The following is a 21,451-nucleotide window of genomic DNA, read 5'->3' as shown; positions in this document are numbered from 1 at the left end:
AGATTTTGAGGGGATTCATAGCAATGTCTTTTGCTGTCATAAGCTTTAAAAAAAAAAATTGACCATATTTTTTAGCATACCATGTACTGTATGGGGAGCAGTTCAATGGAGATCACAAAACTGTCCCGCTGTCCAACCCTATGAGCCGAGAGGGTGCAGCACTGAAGTGGCCTCTCCCCTCTCCCAGCCCAAGGGCATGGCACTGTGCCAGGGGCCTCTGCAGCCACCCTGCCCTCAGGGCCAGCCTTGGAGCCAGCAAGAGTGGGAGTCCCCAGGTCCCAGCCACACAGGGACAGGACAACAGCTACACGGAGCAGGAGCCGAGAGAGTGTGCCCTGTACCCAGGAGAGCCAAAGAGAAATTCTTCATTCTGTACAGGAGCACAAGTGCATGTACACACAGAGCCACACACACGTGTACACATACACACTCACGCACATGTTTACACAGAACACACACGTTGTGGGGTGAGGACTCTCTACTCAGTATTTCTTACTGAAATTACAGGAGTAAAAAACACAGGCAGAACAGCAACAGCGTGTGGTGAGAAGCCACGCAGCCCGCCACACTGCCGGTCTGGCTGGAAGACGCTCACGCTGTGACCTCCTTCTGAAAGGAACTGGAGACAAAGCCTTCTCTATAATCCGGTTTCCATAGTGACTGGCCCACAAGAAGGCCTGGAGATGATGTTTGGCTGCAATTAACAGCCCCACAGCAGCCAAAGCTTGACTCCGCCTTTTCCGGGACTAATTCAAGACGGAATAGATAAGCAGGCTTTTAAAAAGCCAACAGAGAGGGAGAGGACAAGAGAGACCCAGAGAGAGCAGCAAAGCGCTGCAGAGCCACGAAGCTTCAGCTCAGCAAGAGCAGGCTTCTGCCACCTGGGAAGGGCTGGTCTGGTCCCCAAGGGCTGGGACAGAAGCCCCAGGAGAGCAGGACACGGCAGCGTCCTCCCTGGGAGAGAAGACAAAGTCCCCTGTGCTCTGACAGCCCCATTAGGCTGGGACGGAGCACTGCACCACAAAGACGGTCCCAGCCCCCGGGGCCAGGGCTCTCAGGGGCAGCAGCTGCGGAGCTGGCAGGGAGGTCGGGGAACGTGCACACCTTACTGTGTCAGGACGGCAGCCACAGCCCAGGGGACACACGAGCCAGCTGGTAGGGCTTCCTCTGGCCACGGCTGGGGAAGCAAGCAGCAGATGGATGGTGACGGTTGCTGGTGAAGGTGCCCGAAGCAAAGTAGGGAAGCACCAGCATGTGTGAGCACACGAGCATCGAGTCTGTAACCCGAGGCTTAGTGAGGATAGTTACATAATTCTGAAATACTTACAGCCCACACCAGATGAGAAAAGAGCAAGCACATCGCAGAAGTCGCCTAAGGACAAGCAATCACTGGTGCAGGCTTCCACCTCGACCCAGCAATGACAGGGCCTCAGGTCTCGGCATACACACTATCCAATGTGTAGCTCTACTCAGGTGATCTCAGGACACTCTGTGAAATATGCAGAGACCAGGCTACAACACATGTGTGTGTGCGAGCCTGGTGGATTTCACCTTAGTCAAGTGATCAAAGTGACTATCACCAGCAACGAGGCTGCTCAGTGCACCTGACACCTGGAAGGACACTTGTAGTGGTCAGCTTTCCGTCCCTGGAACACATCACGCGACACCCACAACATAAGGAGGGAGGGTTAATATGGCTCATGGTTCCAGGGGATCCAGTCCATGGTAAGCTGCTCTACGGCAGGAATAACATGGTGGAAGGGTGTGGGGGAGCAAAGTGGCTCAGTTGGACTGGGAAGCAGAGCAGGGAACAGTGCCAGAGAGAGGGGCCGTGAGGGGTCAGATATAGTTGCCAAGGTCACACCTCTGTGACCCATCCAGACACACCCGGGTGTCTCCACACATCTCCCGGACAGCATCCAAGCCAGTAGGGCTTACCAGTCACCAAGCTTACCCATCACCCCTGACACCTACCACACAGGTGTGTGGCTTTGGTCTGCCAGGGAAACCGCACAGCCTGCCAAGGAACTGGCCCATAATCTTCACAGTGACTTCCCCAAAGTAGGCAGGAAGTGTGAGGAATGTTCTGGACTGAGGAAGACCAAGAGCACCGGGATGTAGATGGACCCGTCCTCCAGCCAGAAGGGCATGAGGAACTCGACAAGCAGGAGTAGAGGTGGCAGTGGCAGGGCTGGCGTCCTGGTGTTGCTGGCTGGGTTGTCGGCACCAGACTCAGTCCTTGAGGGAGGGCGTTAGGTCAACATTTTATTCTGAGATGGTTCAGTGCGGAGAAATTTTGTACCCTAACCTGCAACTTCTGTACAAGTTGGTGGGGTTTCAAGTGGCAGTGGAAGAGAAGACGTGGGTGTCAGGTGAACACTCCCCTGCCAGATACCACCTGGGGAGGTGGAGCACCTCTCACCTGCCCCTGTGCACAGCTGTACCGTGGTGCTTGGTCTGCCCTGGGAGCAGGCCTGGCTGTGGACAAGCCAGGCAAGAGGCCTGGGGAGAGGCCCCAGTTGGATTGTGGGGCCCCCACAAAGGCAGCCCCTCATGGCACCTCTGAGGTCGATGAAGAGCCCTGGGCTGGACCAACCCCACCTCTCCTGGAGGCCACAGTCTTCCCAGCCCTGACCACAGGCAGAGGCACAGAGGCGCAACACACCTTCTGGTGGCCGTGGTGCGTGCAGCCTGGTGAGTGAGCCTCCACCACGCACAGCCCCAAGCATGAACTGCCCCGCTGCCTGGGCCCAGTGGGCCTGATGTGGACGATGCCCCCACTCCCACTCCCCCTGCTACTGCTGGGCTTGCTTTGAGCCAGCACATCCCACAGGCCACATTTCTACCACAGGACTCAGGGCACAAAGCCATGCTCCACCTTGCGACAGCTCAGGAGATGTCGCTAGTACTCTGGAGGCCACAGTAATTTACTCCAGGGTCTCTGCGCCAAAATCCTATCTTGTAGCTAAGGGCGGGTCCAAAGTCTCAGTGTAGACAAGTACCCCTGGGTGGGGCCCACAGCCCTGCCAGCTCTGCAGCCAGGTGGTGGGAGGAACTGTGTGTTCACGTGGCAAGGCCCTCCGCTGGTGCACGTCCACCAGGTAGCTGTGCTGTGCTCACCTGAGCATCGGTGCCTCAATGCCCAGCTGTGGCTGGCAGGTGGGTGGGCGGGGATGTGGGTAAGAAACGTGGATGTTAAATTGGGAAATTAGAATCCCCAATGCCTCCAATCGGGATAGACACTGACACCAATCCCGCACTCTGTCTCCTAGGTTTTATTTCCTGCCTTTGTTGAATATAGACACGATTCAGATAGAACACGCAAAGAGCATCGCACCCTCCTTCCACCTGCTACCACGCCATCAGCATTTCCTGTGAAGTCCCGAAGACCGCACTAGTGATGGCCGGGCTTGCTGTGGCACAGCTGAGCCACTTTTCCAGGAGCTGCGATGAGAGGCTCAGCTGCTCCTGAATTCCTCCCTGCTCAGGGCGTGAAGGGCCCAGCTCACACACGTCCACTCCCCTGGCTTCATCCTCATGAGTGCCCGTTCAGGCTGGAGGACGCCCACCCGTGCCTGGTGTTTTGTTGCTGCAGGCGGAGTGGACTGAGACACATGGTGACATTAACACTCTGAGGAGCTGGGGGGCTGTTTTCCAGAGCAATGGCACTGGGTCACCTCCACGTGCACCTCCCATTCTCACCACCTTTGCCCTGACCACCTGTGTCCCAGGCCCATGGCAGGTGTGAAGCAGGAGTCTGAGATGGTTTTGCTTTGCTCTTGCCCAGTGCATAGCGATGCCGAGTCTGCCTGTGCCCTTGGCCCTGCGTGTACCTTCTGTAAGTTCTGCTTAGACCCCTCACCAGGGTTTATGCTCGGTTCTTTTTAATCACAGACCCTGGGAGCTCTTTATTGACTGTGCATACATGACCCTTATATTTCCAAATATTTTCTGCCATCCTGTGAGTTTTCTTTTTGTCCCCTTTATATCATTTGTAGTAGAAAAGTCTTCTATTTTGGTGAAGCCCAATTTATTAATTTTTGTCATGTAGGTTTTTGTGTTGTCCCTCAGAAGCCATTGCCTATCCCAAAGAATGAAGACTTCTGTGTTTCCTTTCTAGAGTTTCATTAGTTTTTGCTTTTGCATTCAGGTCTGTGATCCACCATGAATTAACTTTGTACATCGCGTGAGAAAGGGATCTTACTTCTTTCTCTTGCATTTGCATTTCCTGTGTTTCCAAAATTCTGATAAAAAGGCTATTTTCCCCCATTTTGTCATCTTTCCTCCACCACGTTTTAGAAGAGAGCATGGACGGAGAGAGATGCAAGGAGCTAAAGAGCTGAGTCAGGAGGGAGACCCAGGCCCACCCAACACAGGCAGAGCTGGGGACAAGGGGCAAACTGAGGCCCGGGCCACATCCCCGCCCTCTCCACCTCTGGCTGTCCTGCGCCTGTGCAGGAGTGCGCATCCTCAGCTGCACAGCACACCTCAGAGCCACCCTCACCCTGAGGACAGGTGCGTGAAGAGGGGCGGACAGGGCCAGGGCACACACAGCTTGGGGCTCGGGGCAGCTGTGCAGTGGTCACCACCATCTGGAGAGCTCCTCTGTGGGCAGCCAGTCTGAGGAAACAACTGAGGGCAGAGGGGCCAGGGGAGGGCTCTGGGGGTCCAAGGCCTGGGTGAGGACCCTTCTCTGTGGGGGGACACAGGGCCAACATGGTATGCTCTGTGGGCCAGGCAGTGCCCCTCACTGCCTCTCAGCTGGGTGGTGGGAAAGAAACCAGACAGCCCTCAGCTCTGGGCAGCTGTGCTCACTCCCCTGGGCTGCAGGGAAGTGAGGGTGAACCCTGCACCTGGAGGAAGGAGAGTGGAGGACGGAAGGTCCAGGGAGTGCACAATCACTGGGCTCACGTTCACATGAAGACCTAGCATCCACCACGGCAGGGGACCGCAATACTGATCATGCCCAAGGCAGGCTGGGAAGCGTTAACCCCACAGCTGCCTTGTTTATAGAAGCGAGTCTGGCCGAAGCCTGCGTGCCAAGGTCAGAGTAACTCGCACCCATATTCTGTTCCCACAACTAAAACCTTCTGACTAGAAGCACAGTGTTCTAGTTACAACCATATATTTTGTCTGTTCTGTTCCTAATATGAGAATGCTTTGTCTTGTCCTTTCTGAGCCTTGTTTCCATTAATTTCCATAGCAACCGCATGTAGTCCAGCCCTTGCACGTAGCTCCCCTTTACTCCAACTGATTGCCAATAAAAGTCAGTGCCTGGGACTGGCCAGCACCTTTGTCGGTTGCACCAGCACTGGTCATCCTGGCCCCCGCTTTCTCTCCTAGTTCTGTGTCTCAGTGTATTCTTTTTCTCAGGCCTGCATCGTATACTGGGCAGGTGGGGACTGGAACCTGACTGCAGGGGTCTCTGGCATACCACCAGCAACTGTCACCCTCAAACTCTGGGATGATGATGAACTGTCCCACCTGACACAGGAGATGGAAGTGAGCAAGGCTGTGCCTGACTGAGGCACGAGACCACAGCTCCTGCTGTCGAAAGTGAGGTCCTGTGAAGGTGGAACACAAGCGACTGCTTTTCCAAGTGACCAGAGGCAACTCAGGCATGTGGCTCCCGCAGTCCCAGACGTTCTCAGTAATGCTCTTGGGTCCTTCTCTCTGCTCTTCTGTGTCCAGCCTCTTCCAGCTCCTCCAGTCCTTCTGCTTTTGTCCACTCTGCTGGAGTATTTTTGTCTCCCCCTGCAGAGCGGACAAGCCACAGCTCTGGGGACAGAACTGGGCCACAGCACCCCCAAATCTGACTGTGGGATTCTGGTGACATTGCTTAGCCATTCCACACTTGAGTTTCCTTACTGGGGAAAATGCCTGTGAGGTTATTTCAGGGTGCTCCGTGGATGGAACTGAATTTGACCCCAAGGTCCAATGAGAGGCGGCATGATCGGTTCGTGGTGGTAGCAGTGGACAGATAAACGGCCCCTGGGGGAGCTCTGGGAAAGAAGGCGTTTTCTGCCCCCACGGGCTTGCTCTTGACCCTGTTGTGACCTGTGCAGGACCTCAGTGCTCCCACCATCCCTGCTTCCACAGCCAGCACCCTGCTCCTCCTGCCCCAGCCTGCCCTTCCCCACGCTTGTACCCCCTCCCTCATGGCTGGTTTTCTGCAATCCTCCTATCAGAACCCCCTCGGTGTTATCCAGGAGGTGCTGAGCAGTTGGGCACAATGCCAGGAGGGGTGAAGGAGTCAAGGGGACATCTTTGGAATCCCCTAGCAGCAGCAGATAGTCTCTCACACTGGATGGTGACCGTGGTTGTTGGAATCACAGAGACACAAGCAATGCATCATTTCCATGTTCTCTTCCAGGTTCTCCTGTTTTCTATAGTGGATTCTTTTCAGAAAGAGGTAAATGCTCCATGGCCAGTACCCCCGCCCACTGAGCACACCCTGCTCGTTTGGCCAGTCGTTCCTTCCCAACAAAGCTGAGTCCAAACTGTCCCTTCCAAAGGGGAGGAGGGAGGAGGACAGAAGTGCGTCCCCAGACAAGGAGCATGTCCACCCAGGGCCACCCATCGAGGTGCGTGCCCCTAGCTGCACCCGCCACCTGGCCCAGGACTGGATCCGAACAGCGCGGTGGGGGCTTCACAGGGTGAGAGGCCCCTGGTGTGCCCTGACCGCATGACCACCCTGAGACCCAAGGGACCAGAGAAGGAGCCATGTCTTATTAGCCAAGGTGAGGACATGTCTACACCAGGTTAAGAAGGTAGAATCCACGCGCAGGGATGTGGCACAGCACCTGCCTGGCAATATCGGGGTCCTGGGTTCAATTCCCAGTAGCAAAAAAAAGAAGGTAAAATCCAGTCTTAGCCACTTTTCCACTCCTGAGCCCCTCTGCAGGTTGAGACCAAATTAGTTAATTATATACAATGCTCATCACCCACAACCTAAAGAGGAGAGTTCTACATGCCTCACAGTTCAGAGGGCTCAGTCCATGGCTGGCCAGCCCCAAGGCAGACAAGGCATGCTGGCCGTGCCTGGAGGAGGGGAGCTACTCATGGCTTGGTGGACAGGAAGCTACCAGGGAGGACGAGGAGGAAGATAGACCCTTCCAGGCCATGCCCCACTGACCACCTCCAACCAGGCCCTACCTCCTAGCAGCAAGTCAGCTGCACACTTCCCAAATCCAATCACCTTCCACACGCCCTGCTTCTGGGCACATGAGGCTTTAAGGATACATCTGCATTCAAACCACATCAAATCCTGTTTTGCTTTTTCTGTGTGGCCACAGGGTGTCATCAGCACAGGTGTGTGGCTCCTGCCACAGTGCTCATCTGGGATGCAGAGGATCCAGGGAAGCTGCTGTCACTGGGCACAGCTCCTCTCTCCCTGGCCTGAACCCAGCAGTCCCATCAGCTCTGAAGCCCTAGAGCAGGCACAGGGGGCCCCCCAGGGAGCCCTCGGCCAGCGGGATCTGCCTGGCATGGCCATCCTGGGCTGGGCTCGGTGGTCATCACTACCCTAGTCAGGAAGCAGGCAGGGTGTGTCCTCATGGGGACACCACACCCTCCCACGTACACAGCTGATCCCAAAACACAGTGAATGTTTAGATTTTAAAATTTGTATTACTTAGTGAAAGACCCATTGCCATCAATCACTCTCAAAATCCTCCCTCTCACTTTGAATACATTCATCCCATCATCCTTGCCACTTTTTGAATCAGTTCTGGAGTCCTTAAAGAGAAGTGATCAAAAACACAGTGAATGCTGCTGCCGTGCGCCATCCAACAGAAAGGCAGCTCATAAAAACACGACGCTGTGTCCTCGTCCACCTTCGTCACCGGATCCGGCACTGTGTGACTACCGGCTCTTCCCCACAGTCAAAAGGACCATGAAGGGGAAACATGTTGAATCAATTCAGGACATCGAGGCAGCCAGGGCAGTGAAACTGAAGACGCTGAGGAAAGAGGGCTCCAGAGCGGCTGCAGGAAGCGGCGAGAACAAAGGGATGAATGTGTTTGAAGCGAGAGGGAGTGTTCTGAAGTGGATTCATGGCAATGTGTCTTTTCCTGTCACAATTCTTCTTAAATGCCAACATGCACTGCATTTTCGATCACACTCAATTCAGTACAGCTCACAGAACACATGCACAGCACACGCCCACCAACCAGGGCTTTCCCGCGCCCACAGTGCAGACTTGGGGTTACCAAGTAAAAGTGGGGAGCCAGCGGGCTGCCTGATTGCCTGCTCCCCAGGGGGGCTGTGGGAGGGGCAGGGCAGGGGCTGGGAAAGGCCATGTACGTGGGGCCATCATCTTCAGAGACAGTCTGGGTCCACTCAGGCCCCTGGCTCCTAAGTGTCACCAGGCACCTGCTCACTAGCAAATCCCCAGGATGGGAGGCAGAGGGCAAGACAGCTGCCGGGTTGGGCGGCGTGAGCTCCTGTAACGGGCAGGGCCCTCCCTGCCCGCTGCCTCTCCTGACACCCACAGGGACAGCTGAGAGCTCCTTCCCTCTCACACACCCTGCGCCGGCTGCGAAGCCCTCACCTCTCACCTCCATCTGCTTCACAGGCTGCTCTGTCAGATGAGCAGATGTGACTTTGCAGAGCTTACTTTGCCAGGTTAATGATCTGGTAAGTAAAATCCCTAAAGTGATTTCTCACCGTGGGTTACCAGAAAAGCCCACTTCTTCTGAGCTATTTGGGGATCCTTTGGCCAATGCCCCAGTGTGCTCAAGGGTGGTGGCCATCATGGAAGTCACTCCCAGCACATAGCCCAAGGAAGAAGCAAGCATCCAGCTGGGCTTGCTATTTTAATTGCAAATTTAGTGACAGGAGAGTCAAGGCAGGGACTTAGCTGTCCATTGTAAGAGGTGAAACGGAAGAAATAAAGAGACTCTGGAAAAAAGATGGAGCAAGATTTCTCTATCCTTGGGAGAGAAGGTAATGAGTGTGTGGAGGAGAAAAGGCCACAGGACAAAAGAATTTCATACAGGAGGCCTCTGTCTTTGATACCAGAGCCTTTTACAATTTTCTATTTTTATCAGCCTCATCAATATGAAGATAGCGCAAATATAATGGTACAATAGTCATAAATGTGGAAGGCTTTTTCTTTTTCAAATTTGGATCCCACTGCAAAGAACACACAAAGGAAAAGATGCAGGATAATTAAGGAGCCTTGAATTACTGAAGAGAGCCCAATATCCTCTTCAAGATTTCATTGTTGCTCTGAAAAGAGAAGAAAAGGAAAGGAAAGGATGTTGTGGGCCGGCAGGAAAACAGACCCCTGTTCCGGGAAGCACAAAGGCTGACAGCTGTCACACCCGCGTCTTGTACAGGCACCAGGCCCTGACCTGCATTTTGGCATGTGCAGTACCTTGGGCCTGCTCTGCCTGCAGCTCTGGAGCCCCACAGGGACTAGATCTTCCCTTTGCAGTCGGGCAAATGCCACACACCCACTCACCATCTCTAAGGTTTGTTCTGCTGGGTTTTTAGTGTGGGGGTGCATTTGGTCCACTCTTTTCTCAGAAAGTCTTCTTACATTTTTTCAACTTTGACCTGAAAGAAGCACAGGACACCCAGGTTTCTGATGTGAACAGAAGGTCCTGTGCCCCCAGTGTGTAACAGCAGAGAGCAGAGGCATTGATCTTGTGTGTGCCCCGCATTTGATACCACTCCCCACACACGCAGCCCACTGAGGCTGAGATCCAGGACTCTCCCACCACACGGTAACCCTCGAGGGCCCCAGGGATGGTCACACCTGCCCAGGTTCCAGGTGCAGGGGTCACTTGGTCATCACAGGGGACGACCTCTGGGATCTGAGAAATGGCTTCTTGTCTGAAGGGCACAGAAACAGATGGACACCCTAGCCCTGCCCAGCTCGGCGTGGAGGGGGAGGACCCTAGGCCCACATCCTGGTACTCAGGTCCCGGACCGCAGAACACATCCCAGACCAAGGGCCCCCTTGGCCCCGGGAAGGAGCAGCCCTTTGAGAATGGTTCTTGCCATAGAACACATTCGTAACATCTGAGTTTCCCTCACAGCACCTGCCGCCAGTCATCAGAGCGGCTGTAAATGCACCAGGGGACATGGGCTCCAGCCCAGAAGTACAAATGTCCCTGTAGCCCACCGGCAAGAGTGGATCAAGGCCCAAGGGTCAGCGTCTCGGCCTGAGTCTGTCTTGCTCGAGGAGCACCGTGACCGCGGGCCCGCGCTCTGGCAGAAGGCCCGCAGTCGCTCCCTTCTCATGTGCAAAGGCCTTCAGAGGGAGAAGTCCCAGTGGAAACGCTGGACCCGCGCCTGTCCCCACTCCAGGATGGGAAAGCCAGGGCAGCATCAGGGCCCAGGAGACTCCCAAGACCAGTGCCACCAGAGGGCTGAGACCAAAGGGGCAATAGTTCCTACTGCCCTCCTGCCTGACTCACCTCCTGGCGACTCATATGTCGATGGCTCGCGGAGATGATACTGGGTAACTGCTGTAAATCAATCAGGTAGGAGTGAAATTACAGCTACCTACAGCACTAGGGCATGGTATCTTTTTAAAAATGTTTTCACTCACCTGTATCAACTGTGTATTTTAATGGGATCAGTGTGACATTGCCATACTTGCATACAGCACACACTGGCAAATTCAGTCCCCCTTTCCACTCCCACCCCAGCCCAGGTATGGGCTCTTCACTGGAGCAAGCTCACAGGTACATATGTACCCCTATCAGAGCTGGAAGACAGACACGAAAGAGTAAACTAGGAAGAACAGTTTGAGAATCCATGCCAACCAAACAGTTGAAATCTTCAGCAGGGAGAGAGAGAGGAGTTGGGCTACAGCATGGTGGGCTGGCTGGGCAGTGCACACTCCACTTCCTATTCCATGTAAACACATGCCAGACTTCAGTCACGTGTGCAGAACACCTTCCCGGACACATCTGAACTCATGTCTGCTGAACACTGGGAGACTGTGTAAGCAGAACACCGGGTAAGCAGGCAGGCGCTGAGGGGAAGGAAAAGTGGCCAGGGTACAAGGACCAGGGAGCAAGGCTACAGTGTGGGCTACCTCAGTGGTCCACAGAGGCAGGGCATCTGCACAGGCATCTGGGCAAAAGAAAATGGGAGTGTGTGGATTGGATCTGAACTGTCCCTCAAAAGTCTCATGGACCTGGCTGGAATTGGCAGATCACAAGATGTGACCTAGAAAGGTGTGTTGTCCTTGGCTCCTGCCTTTACTCTCTCTGCTTCCTGACTGTTATAGTATGAGCAGCTGTCCTCCCCTAGGCCCATCCACCATGGTGTTTCTGCCTTGGAGCAGCCAGCCATGGACTGAACCCACTGGAAACCATGAGCCAAATGAGCCTCTCTTCCTTTACGTCACGGGCACTGGGTGTCGTGTCCCAGAGACAAGATAGTGACTAACAGCGGGGGTGGGGCGGGGTGAGAACAAGGCCTTGGCCTGAATGTCCTGAACGTGGCAGGGACAGAGGGGCCAAGTTAGTTGTACAGTGGGTGTGAGGAGCATGGAGTCACAGGCGAGAGGGTGGATCGTGCAGGGCCTGTGAGCCAAGGATCAGGACCTTCCTAGCATTGAAAAACATATAGGAAATGGATAAGAACGTAGGAGACCTCAGCAAGACCTTCAGCCTCCTCAGTCACATCAGCTTTCCACAGATCGTTCCCTGGAAAACATCACTGTCCTTGTTCCTCCAAATCCACAGGCCCTAGGTGGCCACAAGGAACAGGTCACACCCACTGTGTTGTCTGAACACTATGGGGTCACACGAAAGCAACATCAAAACACATCTAAAAAAACCACCAGATATCCCCAAACCAAACAATACTTCCGAGCAACCCAGGGTCCAGAAAGAGCTCAAAAGGGAAACTAGAAAATGCTTTTACCTGAATGAAAATGAAACAGTGTATTAAAATGTGCAGGACACTGCTAACTGTCCCACTGCAGGACATTTACACAGGGGACTTTCAAGCACTGAGTCCCTATTTTAGCAAGAAGAAAAGTTTCAGATGCCACCCAAAGATACAAGAAAAATCAGTCAGCCAGGCGTGGTGGCATGCACCTGTAATCCCACCACTCAGTAGGCTGAGGCAGGGGAATTGCCACAAGTACCAGGCCAGCCTGGGCTACATAGTGAGTTCAAAATCAGCCTGAACTACACAGCAAGACTGTCACACAAAAAAAGAAAAAAGAAAAAGAAAAAAAAAGAAAAATTGATCAACTGTATCCCCAAAAAACACAAAGATAAAAAAATCAGAGTAGAAATCAATGAAATAGGAAAATGAAAACCATAAAAAAGAGTGCAAAGCTGAGTCTTTTAAAAAAAATCAATAAAACTGATAAATATCCAGGCCGATTAAAGAAAAAAATGAAAAGGCAGAAATGACCAGCGTCAGGCACAAGAATGGTGACAGCACCTGTGGGTGCTCCTAAGGGACACATTTGAAAGGTCTGATGCCAGTAGGCCGGCCAGCTGCACAGAGGCGCTCATTCCTTCAGACACAATCCCCCAGCCCCACCCAAAAAGAAGAGCACGCAGCTAGGGAGGAAACAGGTCACCTGGCCAGACAGCCTCAGCCACACAGGCACTCTCTGAGCTTGGAATCTCCCCTAGGAAATACGCAGCCTCAGTGGCCTCAGCTGATGAACTCGGGGAGACATTTAAGGAGGGGCTGCAATAATTCCAACAAACGACTGGAAAATGGAAGAGGAAGAGCTGCTTCTCCGCTGCAAGGCCAGGGTCACTGACACTAAAACCAGACAAAGACACCGCAGGAAATGCAAGCTACAGGCCAGCCTCCTTCTGCACGTGGATGCAGAATTCTTAAAATAATTCCCGGAAACAGTTAAACAGTGGGTGGAGTGCAGATTCTGTCTCAGCCCATTGTACAGCTACAGCAAAATACCATGCACTGGGTGATTTTTAAAGAAAAGAAACTGATTTCTCCCAGCTCCAGAGGCTGCAGGTCCAGGCAGAGGCCCCAGCACCCACCGAGGCCCTCTACCACATCCTCAACTGGGGCAGGCAAACTCCCCAGGAGCTGGGACACAGCACCATCTACTCCAGGGCAGGGTCCTCACACCCTCATGCCTCACCCTGAGCACCTCTCTCAACACTGGTGCGCTGGGGAACGACGTTTCCAGCACCTGAATTTCCAGGAAACATAAAAGATTGACACATCCCGGGCCCGGCAGGGCCAGCCCCAGGCAGGCTGAAGTAACCTCTGCCTGGGATTCACCCTTAGTAGCTGGAGAAAGGAAGCCAACTACTCCTCCCGACCGCCACTGAGAAAGAAACCATCAATAGGATAAATTCAGCCCCTATTTCTGATATAAACACTTAGCAAACTAGGAAAAGGAAACAGGCTCATGCTGACAAAGAGCATCTACGGAAGACCCCCCCACTCACACTTGACTGATTGGTCACGGGCTGAATGTTTTCCCAGGAAGGTTAGGAATAAGACTGAGATGTTCACACTTCCTCTCCACTCAGGGCTGTTCTGAGGTCACAGCCAGCCGCTGAGGCATGAAGTGGAAACAGGAAGCACCCAGACTGGAGAGGAAAGTGTCTAACTGTCCACCGATGACATGATTATCTCTGTAGAAAGAAACCAAACACAGACGCTCACTCATACACGTGCGTGCCCTGGGCAACAGGGTGCCGGCCTCTTTCAAAGTTAGGCCCCTCGACATTCCACTCTGTAAAAATCGCTGCTGCAGCCCCAGAACCAAAACGGCAAATCTAAAGGGTATGCGTTCACAGAACTCGCTTCATTTGAAGATGCTAAAGACGCTTTACACTCCTGCAATAAAAGGGAAATTGAGGGCAGAATGATCAGACTGGAACTGGAAGGACCCAGGGGTTTGCCTAACACCAGAGGCCAGCCATCCAAACCGTGTTCGTCAAGGGTCTGTCAGGAGACCACAGAAGAGACCTTAAGGGAATCATTCGATGGCTCGTCACTGACCTCCCAGGAAAGCGCCTCCTGCAAGGGCTTGGTTTTGTAGACTTTCACAGTGAGGAAGCCGCCAAGGCCGCTAAGGAGGCCATGGAAGACGGTGAAGGTGACGAAGACAAAGCTACCTTGGACTGGGCCATGCCCAAGGGAGAAGGTGGCTTCGGGGCCGCAGTGGCGGCAGAGGCGGCCGAGGTGGATTTGGAGGCAGAGGGGGGGAGGCTTTGGAGGCAGGGGAGGAGGAGGAGACCACAAGCCACAAGGAAAGAAGACGAAGTTTGACCGGTCCCTCTGTCCCTGTCTGTACCTGCTCATTGGAAAGAAAGGACTCGGGTTTTACTCTGATACCTGTCGATGCCAGAGCCTTCTGAGGGCCTTCTGAGACGGCCTGCGTCCTGAGGTTGACTTGGGAAGCGCAGATGACATTTCAGGAGAGCGATGCCCGATGCACCCTGTTGGTTTTGACTGGAGATTCATAAACTTTTTAAAGCAATGAGTGACAGAGCTAACCCTGACCTGTGAGTTTTGAATTTACATTGTTTCATCCCACGTACAAAACCATTTTTTTCCTACAAATAGTTTTCGTGTGTGTGTTGGGGGGTTGTAAAGGAAACCAGAATGTTTTATGATTTTTTCCTTCAGTGATTTTAGGACAAATTAAAAGTCCTAAACTTGGGCCGGGGATTTAGCTCAGTGGTTTCAACGCCTGCTACGCAAGCACAAGGACCTCAGTTCAATCTCCGGTACCAAAAAAAAAAAAGTTACTGCTACAAGTGAGTGAGGTGAGTACATTTGCAAGTTCAGGGTTACTACACAGATATCAACTGTGTTTCTATTGGCAATGAAAATCAGAAAATGAAATTGGGAAAACACTATCATTTACAATGTAATAGCTCAGTGGTTCCACTGCCTGCCTGGCAACCGCAAGGATCCGAGTTCAATCTCTGGTACCAAAAAAAAAAAAAAAATGCAAAGCACCTGTGGCTAAAAAGGACCTCAGACCTGTGCACTGAAAGCTCTAACACACCAAGACACATTACAGAGCAGGGAGGACTCGGTGTGGCTGAGGTGACAGCCGCTCCCAAAATGATGTACAAGGCAATTGAATCATTGGGAACCTAATAAAAAACCTCAGCAGGATTGTTGCCAAAACCAACGAGCTGATTCTAAATTTCATGTGCAAATGAAAATGCCAGGAGCACTGTGAAAAATAATCACAGGGACTGACTTTGAGATTCATCACATGGCACAGTAGCAGGGGAGTGCAGCTTGCAGGGGCCACATCCACACAGTCAACTGAGTTCCAACACGGGAGTGACCAAGTTGGTGGAGATGGCAGTTTCTCCACAGGTGGCTCCAGGTCACCCGAAGAGCCAGAAGCCAAATGAGAGCATGCCCTCAAGCCAGGTCCCACAGACCGGCCCCGAAATCATCTGCGACCATCTGTGGGACCGTGGGTTAGACAAGAACTCAGAGAGACCGAGGGAGAGAAACGATCCGTAAAATCAAGAGCTGTAATATTAGATTTAATCCAAATGACGCACTTGTCTTGAAAGATACTGTTGAGGGAATACCAACACAGGGAAATATGTCCAAGTCACTTCTCAAAGGGACACTGGAGTCCAACAGACTTAATTAACATAGATAAGCAATTTTACGCAAATACTATGCTCACCATCATTTGTCACTAGGGGACTGAACGTCAACAGTAGCTTCTGGAGAAGGTGCACACACTTGGCGGGTACACCTGGCCAACACTGGACAGACCGAGGTGCCAAGTGCCAGAGGACATGGCACCCTGCCTCTCAGGCACTGCGGGTAGGAACAGGAGACAGGAAACAGGCTGTTTCTTTGGAAGTGAAAACTACACGTCGCACATGGCCTAGCCCAGGGATTTCCCCCCAGGAAGCGAAGGCGTTTATCCACACAAAGACTTGGCCTCAAGTGTTTACAGCAGGTTCGCTCCTGACAACCTAAAGCTGCAAAGGACAACTTTCAATCCTCGGTGAACAAACAAGCGGCAGTCCAACCACACACAGGAGCAGGCTCACCCCAAAAGGAACAGTGCCGAACACATCCACGGGATGGGTCTCAAAACTCCTAGCCAAGTGGAAGAAGTCGGGCCAGCAAGAGCCCAGGCCGCAGGGCTCCATTCAGAGAACATGCAAACCAATCCAGGTCAGGGGAGGCTGGGGACCGCTGGGGACCAAGAGACGGGTGGATGTCAGAGGCGAGCAGACCCCTGCGGCGGCTTCGCATCTCAGTGCTCGTGTGCCCACAAGTGGTAAGCGGCAGAGCCGCTGCTAGGAAGAGAAGGCCACGCCACCCCCCGGGAGAGCCTAGCAGGTCCCGAGTGACTCACCCTGGCCAGGCGGTAGGAGGAGCCGCAGAGCACACAGGTTCCTCCGGCAGCGTCCGTGGCGGGTGCCATCCACAGGCCACCTCTCCTGGAAGGAATCAGCCTGAGGCCACGCCTTGCACAACACACTGTCCACGGCTCCATACAGACGCGGGCCGCCAGCTCCATGCCGGGGCACCGGGCCCAGCCTCAGCCAGGCTGCCTGCCCGCCGCCCCTCTGCCCTCGCTGAAGGGCCCGGTGGGAATGTAAATCACACCGCTGCTCCTGGGGACAAGCCTCCTCTCCTCTCCAGAAACAGCCCTGAGGGGCTCCAGCTCACAGCCTGCAGCCAGCAGCTCGGTGAAGGAGCTGGCCCGGCGCAGGACGCCAAGTGCGTGGATCTGGCCCACAGTGAGGTGCCGCCCGGCCAGCTGGGACGCTGCGTGGAGATGTCCTGGGGTGAAGCGGCGGGCGGCTGCCTCGGGCCCTGCCTGAGCTCTGCCACTGGTCACGCTGTCACCTTCCCCGCATGTCTGCCGCGGAGGGACGGGAGAGGCCACGAGGTCAGGCCCTCGGCCCACAGCTCGCAGGCAGCAGGAAGTTCACAGGCCAGCTGCACCGGCCCCTCCCGGGCTGGGCAGGCCGCACGTCCCTAAATCCCAGGTCCTCCGCGCTGCTTCCGCCCCTGCCGCCTTCCCACCCAACACCTGCGTCCACTCCCGGCTCCGCTCTCGGCCTTGGGAGGCGCAGCACGAGGGCCCTCGCGCGCAGGTGAGCGTGAATGGAGCCCTGCGCACGCGCAGCCGGCACGAGGCCAGGAGGGGACCACGCCCGCGCACTCTGTCACTCCAGCAAGAGGGGCCTGCACGCGGCTTCGCAGACACCCTGGGGGTGGCTTGGAGGGACGGCTGCCCCAGGGCCGGCTCCTTGTGAGTTACAGCCGTAGTTTGCATTCGAGCATGAGAAACTCCACCTAGGACCGGAAAGTCTAGGACCGGAAGTTTCCTCAATTGTGTTAAAATACAAACAATCCCAGCCCACGCCAAATGTAAAAATGGACAACAGGCAGTTTTGTCAGCATAATTTTTAAAAACGTTTTATAATTTGACTTTCAATTGATTTATACTTGTTAAATTTCATACTTTGATACTAACACATTTTTTTTCCAGACAGGCATTCACTCTGTGGCCCAGGCTGGCCTCAAACTCATGGTGACCCTCTGCCTCAGCATGCCAAGTGGTGGGATGACAGGTGTGGACCACTCCACCCAGCCCAACACAGTTTTATTGGGCCAAAGAAAAGCCGGTAGGCCCCTGGTGGCGAGTCTGCCATGACTGTGACAGAACACCATAGGTGTAGCTCGTCTTCACTGGCCCTTCCTGCTGTCTCCTAACTTCCGGGAGCAGTTCCCGGGATTGGGCAGCGCCTCACAGCCCAGTCTAGCCATGATTCTCACAGGACAGGCACGGAGGACGGCAGGGTCATTCGCCTCACCAGCCCTAAGCAGCCACCCCATCCAGTGAGGTGCCCACCCTGCAATTCCGTTGCTCTGCACCTATGCACCCTCGGCTGGAGTGGGGGCCCTGGTCTGTCCCTGCAGCACAGCACTGGCACCCAGACCTTCCCAGTGTCATGATCATCGAAGGGGACTTGGAGGAGGAGAGCCCAGGCTCCTCACTGACCTGCTGTCTGAGAATCTGTATTTCTCAGTCTTGGTTACTTTATTGCAAAGTGACAGCCCTACAGGATTTGTCTGAGCCCTGTTGTTGCAAAAGGTGGTGCTGTACTTGCAGAAAAGCTTTCTGGCCAGCTGCACCAGTCAGAGAAAGACATGTTACAGATAGGGAAAAGTTAGTGACACCTGTCATCCCACTACTCAGAACGCTGAGTCAGGGATCATGAGTGCAAGGTCAGCCTGGGAGATGCAGCGATCCCTTATCTAAAAACATAAGGTGACGTGTGAGCCAATTCCTTCTACACAATCTCTTTATGTACATGGAAAGATATTTTTAAAAAGGAGGTAGTTATTATGCGCAATGGAGGGGAAGAAGCCCCAAGATAAGTCATGACAGGTCGCACACTCGTGAGCACTGAGAGTGCAAACTCCAGCCTGAGACCAGGGGAGCCTGCTTGATGCCGATAAAGCAACAATATACAACAGGCCAAGCCTTTGCCTTGCCCCTTCCATGTTTTTTCCACAAAATGTTCTGTTCCAGAAATGTAACCCTTTGTGCTATTTGGTGCTCCTGTCCAGTGTATCAAAATGTTCTGTAAGAAATCATCCAATAACAAATGCTGGCAGGGGTGTGGGGAGAAAGGAACCCTTCTCCATTGCTTGTGGGAGTGCAGACTGGTGCAACCACTGTGGAAATCAGTATGGAGATACCTCAAAGAACTAGGGCTGGAGGTCCCATTTGACCCAGCTATTCCCCTGCTAGTTATCTTCCCAAAAGAATGAAAAGAATCATACACAGCAATATATGTGCACCCATGTTTATAGCGGCACAGTTCATAATAGCGAAAGCTTGGAAGCAGCCCAAGTGCCCGTCAACTGGAGACTGGATAAAGAAGATATCGGTTTTTCATAAAATGGAGTACTACTCAGCCATCAAAACCAAATTAGAGACATTTGTAGCTAAATGGTTGCATATTGAGGCCATCCTCTTAAGTGAAATAAATAGGACACACATGTGTAAATAACAAATAGTTTCTCCAGAGTGAGAAACTGAAAGTGTAAATAAGGATACACACGGATGAAATTGCCTAATAACATATTTCTCAGATTGTGTTTCCATCGCGTATCATATGACTGTATCGAAATTTAAATTAGGGAGAGAAGCTTGGCTTATGTGGAGTCTGCTAACTAACTGGAGTATTTTTCCAGACCACTATTTGTTCATTATTGGTTTGGGGGCGCTTTCTGAAATAAATCACATCCTCTGGTGTCTTGTTGGTGCTTGAGATGCTTTTTTAAATTATATGGAAAAATGTTTAAGAGCTTTTCAGTTTTGTTTTGGTTGAGTTCTACTGTATTTGAATATTATTGTAGTTTTTTTCCCCTTGCATTTCTTCTTTGAATGGTTTTAATTTATGTATGTGTGTGTTTGATAATAAAGGTTTTTTTTAATGTTCTGTAACTGGTTTTGCTGTAGATATGCCTGCCCAATGTATTGAAAAGTGTTCTCTTCAAACAATGAGGTTTCAAGAGTGTTTTGTTAACTCCGCCCGGAGAGTGCCCCCGCTTCTAGCTATGTCTTCACCCTAAAAGGTTCCTCTCAACTTCCTCTCCCCAACTGTATATAAACTGACTCTGACTACAATTCAGGGCTCAGAATTCGGAGTGACTAAACTCCTCTGAGCCAGCCAGCTAATAAAAGATTTTTCTCCATCTCTTTGAGTAACTCTCAGATTCTCGAGTCTGCAAATTGCTGTAGCTGTAACCCAAAGCTGTAACACTCGGCCATAACGCTGAGCTGTCTCACTTTCCCCCAACAGTGCCAGTCCAAGTCCGGCAGCAGGAGTGAGTGAGGCAGGAGAGAAAAGGCTTCCTCAGCTGTTGTTCTGCTCCAGCCTTCAGCTCATGGGGTGCAGGCCACCACATCCACGAGCATCTGGCGGCAGCAGGAGTGTACTCAGCCAATGCTGATGTCCGTCTTGTCAAAACCCCTCACAGAAAGACACAGTGCTCTCCAAAGCACTGGGCACACTGGGGTCCAGCCAAGGGACCCCTGGTATTAACATCACAGGTACTCAGACACCCATAGAGAGCCAAATGAACCCAGGGCCCAACCATTACAATTGTCTGAGCAGGGCCGGGGATGTAGCTCAGTGGTTCCGGCGCCTGCCTTGAAAGCGCAAGGTCTCGAGTTCGATCCCCGGTACCAAAAAAAAAAAAAAAAGTCGGTCTTGGGCCGGGGATTTAGCTCAGTGGTTTCGCTGCCTGCTGCACAAGCTCAAGGACCCGAATTCGATCCCCAGTACCAAAAAAAAAAAAACAATTGTCTGAGCAAGCCATGGCCCAGCAAGGGACATGCAGCCCTGACCAGCACAACTCTGCCCTATTGAAATCACCTGGCCAGTGAGAACCTGGTGGGCTACTGAGATCCACCCACAAGAAGTGCTGGGCCAGGTCCTTCTGATGACTTGAGCCCATCCAAAAAGTCTGGGGACTGAGAGGGGACAGAGGGTGATGGTGTTCACAGACATGTCCCATGGGCCTCAGCCTCAGGGCGAGGTTACTGAGCATGGCTGTCAGGCCCAGCACCTGGTCCAGAGCCCTGTCCAGCACCTGAGCACCCAGGTCTTCCCCAAAGTGGTGCCCATGGCCTGTATGTGTCCCTGGCGATGAAAAAGGCATGCCCCACAAAGAGCCACTTCCGGGGCTTCTGTCCCACCTCAACTCCAAAGGTAGCATGGATGAGCTGGACATGGCTGTCCACATGGGGAAGGCACCACACCCAGCACAACACATGCAGAGCCCCAGGAAGGGCGGCCTCAGGTCCTCTCACCAGCCCACAGCACTGCTCACCTCTGGTTCAGCTTTGGGGCACATCCAGGGCTCTGGCGGGTGAGCTGCTCAGTCCCCACTACCCCTCCCTTGGCCTTCTGGAGCCTGTCTATTCATGGACCTCAGAGCCACATGGATTGCCCATTTCCAAGGTGAGGAACCAGCGTCCTGATCCAGGAGCCCAGGGCCCCAGGCCTCGTCTCTGTGTGCAGGGCTGCAGGAAGCCACCCTGGCTGGTTGAGCATTCTGCCCAAGGTCACAGGGAACACTCTGGGGCTCCTGCATCTGCTTGGCCCAAGCTTCTCACCGGGGAAGTGCAGGTGTGACCTGCAAGGTAAGTGACTCGGTGACCTCACAGACCCAGGCTGTGCATCACCTGCCCCAGTGCTAGTGACCAGCAGTACAGGCAACCCTGGCTCCTCTGAGTCCCCACAATGGCATTCCCTGTCTGGAGATGGCTCGCACCAGCACATCTGGGAGCAGAGGCAGGAAGCAACTTCAGAATACCTTTTTATTGGCTCATAGGGTGGCCACTCCATATGGCCCCACCAGGGGTCACAGCTGTGTGTCTCAGGGACATTTCCCTGTTCTCCACTTCCTCTTTGCACACTTCAGTCCTCTGTGTCTTCCAGCTCCGTGACAGCTG

General features: G+C 53.2%; 1 long non-coding RNA gene across 1 annotated transcript; it reads right to left on the bottom strand.

Annotated features, from left to right (window-relative positions):
• Window positions 1-7,507: 7,507 nt before the first annotated feature.
• On the bottom strand, window positions 7,508-17,330 carry LOC110344677 (uncharacterized). Its single transcript, XR_015443848.1, has 3 exons — window positions 16,322-17,330; window positions 9,467-9,561; window positions 7,508-9,231 (listed from the first exon to the last, which is right to left on the bottom strand). It is a non-coding gene; the product is annotated as an uncharacterized LOC110344677 (long non-coding RNA).
• Window positions 17,331-21,451: the final 4,121 nt, after the last annotated feature.

Source organism: Heterocephalus glaber, unplaced genomic scaffold (assembly GCF_053883595.1).
Source record: "Heterocephalus glaber isolate CG9 unplaced genomic scaffold, H.glaber_assembly_v1.0 deba00001579, whole genome shotgun sequence".
NCBI classification, from domain to species: domain Eukaryota; kingdom Metazoa; phylum Chordata; class Mammalia; order Rodentia; family Bathyergidae; genus Heterocephalus; species Heterocephalus glaber.
This window is presented reverse-complemented; position numbering and strand designations above follow the sequence as displayed.